At 36.3% G+C, this 6510-nt stretch overlaps 1 non-coding gene across 1 annotated transcript; it reads right to left on the minus strand.

Moving 5' to 3' along the window:
• Positions 1–346: 346 nt before the first annotated feature.
• On the minus strand, positions 347–557 carry LOC128775110 (small nucleolar RNA U3). The gene has a single exon (XR_008419770.1). It is a non-coding gene; the product is annotated as a small nucleolar RNA U3 (small nucleolar RNA).
• Positions 558–6510: the final 5953 nt, after the last annotated feature.

A 6510-nucleotide genomic window follows, 5' to 3' on the forward strand; every position in this document is an offset into this window, starting at 1 on the left:
GTGCCCCTCTATTGATTAATATCCATTAACTATCCTCCGGATCATATTCTAATGTATCACAGTGCTGCCACTCTGACTGAAGCTACCATTCCCTTCTTCTACGACTAGTGCAGTAACCTGATCATTCGTCTCTCACCTTCCATTCCCAGCTATTTGTCAAATCATCCAGAGTAATCATTTAAAAACAGGAATCAGTTTAGATCACGTGCCCATCAGATACTTTACAGAGACCTTGCATTAGAGTTTGAATGTCCAACTTTCCCATTATAAATGGTCTGGTTCCTCCCTATTTCTCTGGCCTCATCTCAAACCAAACTCAGTTTGTTGTTCCTTTCTTTCTTTCTTTTCCACCCAAACTGCATCCTCTCCCTCTTATTCCCACAGAGGACAAGAACAATCATCAATGGCAATAGACGGTGGGAGGAACAACACCTACAGCCAACCTCACGCTCAGGAGAGAACACTGCACCCCCCCCCCCCCCATGGTTTCAGGCACTCTACATTCAGAGAAACTTCTCTAGTAACAAACTATAGAAATGATCCCTGCTTTTTTTCTAATACTCCTCTCCTAGTTCTCCATATGATTGGCTTTCTATGGTTTTTCAAGTCTAATCTTAAGTGTCACCTCTCACAACAGACTCCTGTAACATTCCCAACATGTATCCCCTAATTCAGATTCTCTGTCATATCACACTATTATTTTTCCTTCATAGCACTTCACTGTGAGAAATAATATTTGGTATTTTAATGTTTGTCTGTGTATCTTCTTTCTCTCCCTGTAGAATGTAGGCTCCATGAGGACAAGAACGTTGGCTGTCTTATTTACTACTATCTTCCCAGTACTAGCATGGTCCATGGCACATGGTATGTGCTCAACAAATATTTTATACTAATTAATAAAAATTGTGACACGTGATTCTTTTTTTTTAATATCCATGACAGGCCATATACATTTTTTTAACATTTTATTTATTTTTGATAGACAGAGCATGAATGGGGGAGGGGCAGAAAGAGCAGGAGACACAGAATCCAAAGCAGGCTCCAGGCTCTGAGCCGTCAGCACAGAGCCCGACGTGGGGCTGGAACCGGCAAACCGCGAGATCACGATCTAAGCTGAAGTCGGACGCTCAACCGACTGAGCCACTCAGGCACCCCTATGACAAGCCATACAAATGATCAGTGAACACTGTTGGTGAGCACTCACAGAGTCCAGACTGACAGCTCCCTCTGGATACAATGTCTTGTAGAGTTGTCCATCTGGACTCTCCAGAGCAGGCTGCCTGGTTTTACTTCTTGGGAAGTTGGTGGGCTCCTGAGAATCAGTACCCCATTGATACAGTACATCGAAGAAAATCTTTCTGACATTTTTCTATGAAACAACTCCAGTGTTTCACTTCCTAGTGGTGGTCATTTCCTAATCCCTTCAAATAATTAAAAGAGCCCCATAATTTCTGGATATGTATCCAAACTTTCAGGCCCCTACACAGACTAAATTTCCCTAAAGTTAGAGTAAACATAAGCTTCACACCAAAGGGAAGAAAGGAAGAGCTGGAAAGCTACTCAATTAAACCATAAACAGACCAGATTTAGCAGCATGATCACAAGATTGAGTCAAGGGAGACCGTTAATTTATTTCTGTTATCAATTTATAAAAAACATTTCTTGAGGGGCACCTGGGTGGCTCAGTTTCTTAAGCATCCAGCTTCTGCTCAGGTCATGATTTTGCGGTTCGTGAATTCGAGCCCTGTGTCAGGCTCTCTGCTGTCAGCACAGAACCCACTTCAGATCCTCTGGCTCCCTCTTTCTCCGCCCCTCCCCCACCGGCTCTCTCTCTCCCTCTCTCTCAAAAATAAATACACATTTAAAAGAATTTTCTTGAAACATACTAACCTTTTCAGAGAAAGATGCATTCCTAGGAGAATAAAACGATATTGGCATGCTACAAAGAAATGGAAATTTTCAGAAGAATGTAAACCTGGGAGGCTTGTCTCACTAGGACAGTACATATGGAGACTTAGCTATGTATTTTCTAATATAGTTTCAATTTGGAAACACCTGTATAGGTAAAACTTCATGTATGGAGGATAATAGTGATTGCCTGAATGTCAATTTCTTCACGACTTACCCCCAAAACATCAGAGCAACAGGAAGGCGTATAAAGCCACATGTGACAATAGTATCCTTTAATAAGATTTTGATACACTGAAAGAGGTAACTTTCAATTCAGGCATCTTATCCATTGGATGTTCAGAAATAGAGAAAAGTAAAATTTCATACATAGCTATTGAAAGAGAAAAATACCAACTGTGAATCAAAGATTTCAGTTGAGAAAATTCTCCTCAAATACACACACACACACACACACACACCACTGGAGAAAACTGCAACACAACACTTGAATCTGAATTTTCAGTCCTTAAATGAGAATTTAAAGGTATTTTCTAAAAAAATAATGATCAAAAATTTAAAAATTAAAAACAGAAATGGTTTCCCAAATAACAACAAAATTCTCACAGAAGGAAAACAAGAGCTTAGTTAGCTCAAAAAAGGAATTTCACAAAGAAATAAACCATTTCTTTAAAAAAAGAATAAGTTACAAAGTGCTCAAGGATAATAAATTCACATGAAAATTTAATAAGGCCCATTGAAGAAAGGAAGAAAAACAATCAAGAAAATAAAATGAGGTAAAGAAATAAAAATGATTAAAGAGATGGTAAATGAAACAGAAGGCAATCTAAGAAGGCCCAGCGTGCATACAACTAGAGTTTCAGAAGAAAAGAAAAGCAATCTAACAGCAGTAATATTTAAAACTGTAATCTAACAAAGCTTTCAAAACGCAACTAAATTTACATACTGAAAGGCCCCCTTGTGTACCTGGGAAAATGGACCCAGAACAATAAATTCTCAAAAGTATCTTAGTAAAACCATTAGTCTCTAAAAACAAAAACAAAATGATCAGGATTCCTGGACAAAAACATTAAATTATAAAAATAAAAAAAAAATACACTGGTGCCAGACTTTTCAAAAGCAAGGCTGCAGTGCAGCAGCATTTCAAAAAATCTAAAAGTGTGAGCCACGGATGTTATATCTAACCAAACAATCCTTCAAGCATCAAGCCTATTAAAAGACACAACTTTGAATCAGAAGGAACTCAATTTACAGTGTAACCATGAGCTCTTCATGTGGCTTCTATAAGATGAGCTTACTGGAGAATAAAAATGACTGGGAAGTTTCCACAAAAGGAGAAAAGATGAGCACTTAATATACTTAAGTGCAGAACTAATGCAGGGTTCAGTGTAGGTTTAGGTACGTGAGGGAAAATAGTATGTAAACATCATCTATTCTGACAAAATAGAAGGAATGCAACTAATAAACAGAAGGAGAAACTAGAGAGGAAAAAGTGGAATAAGAGCATTTACTGGTGTAAATGTAATAGACAGCAGGCAAAGAATACCATTTACATTTCACAAACAGCAGAGGGAAATATTAAGTAGGAAATAAGGTGATTAAAGGCATTATAAAGGGTATACATGAATGGGTATACATGAATAAAACATAAGACAAAACTCCCTCGATATCAAAAGAAATGTTAAACAAAGGAAGGAAGACTCAATAAATACAGAAAGAGGTGCAGTAAATACAATACACTAGACACAGCAATCATAAAATACTATTATAAAAGTGACGTATTAATCATAACAATAAATATGACCAGGCTTCACTTATGTACTAAAGGGAAAGATTTTCCAGTTGGCTCATAGAGCAAACCCAACTCTTTGCTGTGTACAAAATGCACACTTAAAATGGTAACTGAAAAGTGTGGACCATTAAGGCCAAGGCAAAGACATACTAGGCAAATGGGAACAATAAGGAAGCAGGGTTTGTGTTTCTGTTATCAAAGTAAAATTCAAGCCAAAAAACATTACATGAGAACGAAAAAAGGGCATTTTAAAATGCTAGAAGCCATAATTCACAATGAGGAAATAAAAGTTACAGCTATGCCCCAAATAATACAGTAAGCATTTAGTGAACACAAATCACAAAAGGTACAAGATGAAATAGAAACATTAAAACCAAGAGACTTTAACACATTATTTTTGGTTCAAGGCAAATCAAAATTTAAAATTTGGACCAGAGAAAATCTAAATAACATAATCCACAGCATAGAATTTATAGGGATATATCAAACACCACACAGGAATATGTTTTCTTCTCAAATGCATGTGGAATGGGGCACCTGGATGGCTCAGTCGGTTAAGCATCCAACTTTGGCTCAGGTCATGATCTGATGGTTTGTGAGTTTGAGCCCCGCGTCGGGCTCTGTGCTGACAGCTCAGAGCCTGGAACCTGTTTCAGATTCTGTATGTGTGTCTCTCTCTGCCCCTCCCCTGTTCACGCTCTGACTCTGTCTCAAGAGTAAATAAACATTTAAAAAAAATTCAAATGCATGTGGAATATTCACAAAAATAAACCATATAAGAGATCACAAAGGAAGCATCAGTATTTTCCATATCAGAATCAATTACAACAACACTCCAATCACAATGCAAAACAACTTGAAAGTAAAAGAAATTGCACATGGAAATAAAAAAAAAAAAAAACCTTCTCTTAAATAACTCTTGGGTGGAAGAGGAAATGCAACCAAAAGTAACAAAATCTCTGAAAAAAGAAAAAACAATACATAGTAGAATCTGTGGGATATATTTAAAGTAATGATCAGGAGAAAATTCAGTCTTAAACATCTATACCACGGGTCAGAAAACTAAAGTCCCCAGGGCAGGTCTAGCTCAATGCCTGTTTTGTATGACTTGCAACAACAGCCAAGTTTATTTATTTATGCATATCTTATTGCTGCTTTTCACTGCAACTACAGAGTTGGATAGTTGTGACAGAGATTATATAGCTCACAAAACCTATAATTTATAATATTTATAAGACCTTTACCAAAAAATGCTGATTCTTACTCCATAGCAATAGAAAGATAGATAAAAATTAAATAAATTAAATTCTCAACTTAAAAAAAATTCAAACAAAAATAAGCCAAAATAAGCATAATGAAGATTACGTAGGGAAAAGAGTCTATTAAATTAAATCCAACTCCTACCTACTCTTAAAAAAATCAACAAGGGGCGCCTGGGTGGCTCAGTCGGTTGAGCGCCGACTTCGGCTCAGGTCACGATCTCGCGGTCCGTGAGTTCGAGCCCCGCATCGGGCCCCTGTGCTGACAGCTCAGAGCCCGGAGCCTATTTCGGATTCTGTGTCTCCCTCTCTCTGACCCTCCCCCATTCATGCTCTGTCTCTCTCTGTCTCAAAAATAAATAAACGTTAAAAAAAAAAATTAAAAAAAAAAAAATCAACAAAATAGACAAAATACTAGCTAAATGAATATGTTTTAAAAAGAAGAAATTACATGGAAGACATAACTATTGATAGAAGAAATGTATATTACATTATACATGTATATTATATTAACATGTATGTTATATTATATATACATATGTAATATAAGATAATCAGAAACCAATTTTTCACACTTGCATAAAAATGGAAAACAGATAAAATTGATAATTAATAAATCATTAGAAAAGTAAAATTTGTCAAAATTGTCTGATAGACAATAGAATAATTTCCATAAAAGACATAGTGGAAGTTATCAAATTAAAAAAAAACAAAACAACAAATACAGAAATTTTGTGCAACACATATCAACAGGTAAAGAGATAATATAACTAGCATATAAAAAAGTATTTTTTAAGCTAGGTAAAAAATATCAAAATTCTATAGAAAAAGTGACAAAAGACATGAATATAGATAAATTCACAAAAATCATGCAATCCTTAAACACATGGAATGGTGTCCAATTATTTATAATAAAGACTTACTTATAATGTTATTTATAATAAAGAGATTTATATTAGAATCTCACTAAGTTACCATTTCTCATGATAGATTGGTAAAAACTCAAAAGCTTAATAATGAACTCTGTTGGCAAGGCTAGGGGAAATAGACACTCTCATGCCTTGCTACTGGAGTGCAAGATTGTATAAGTCTTCTGGAGAATTTGGCAATATCTAACAAAAATATATGCATTTATGTTCTGTACCAGAAATCCCACTTCTAGGAAGATATGTTTAAAACAGTATGAAGATATATGTCACGCATTATTTGTAATGACAAAATATTGGAAACCATCTGGCATGCCTAGGTGAGTGTCTCAGTCGTTTAAACACCGGACTTCGGCTCAGGTCATTATCTTGCAGTTTCTAGGTTTGAGCCCCATGTTGGGCTGTGTGCTGACAGCTCAGAGCCTGGAGCCTGCTTCGGATTCTGTGTCTCCCGCTCTCTCTGCCCTCCCCCACTCATGATCTGTCTCTCTTTCTATCAAAAATAAATTAAGGAAATGTTTTTAAATAAAAACAATTGCAAACCATCTAAATGCCCAGAGGGATTGGTCTACTAAAGTACATCCACATAGTGGCAGACTACATGGCTGTAAAAAGGATGGGGAAC

The sequence above is a fragment of the Panthera pardus genome, unplaced genomic scaffold, assembly GCF_024362965.1.
Source record: "Panthera pardus isolate Hobbes unplaced genomic scaffold, ASM2436296v1 HiC_scaffold_6, whole genome shotgun sequence".
NCBI lineage: Eukaryota > Metazoa > Chordata > Mammalia > Carnivora > Felidae > Panthera > Panthera pardus.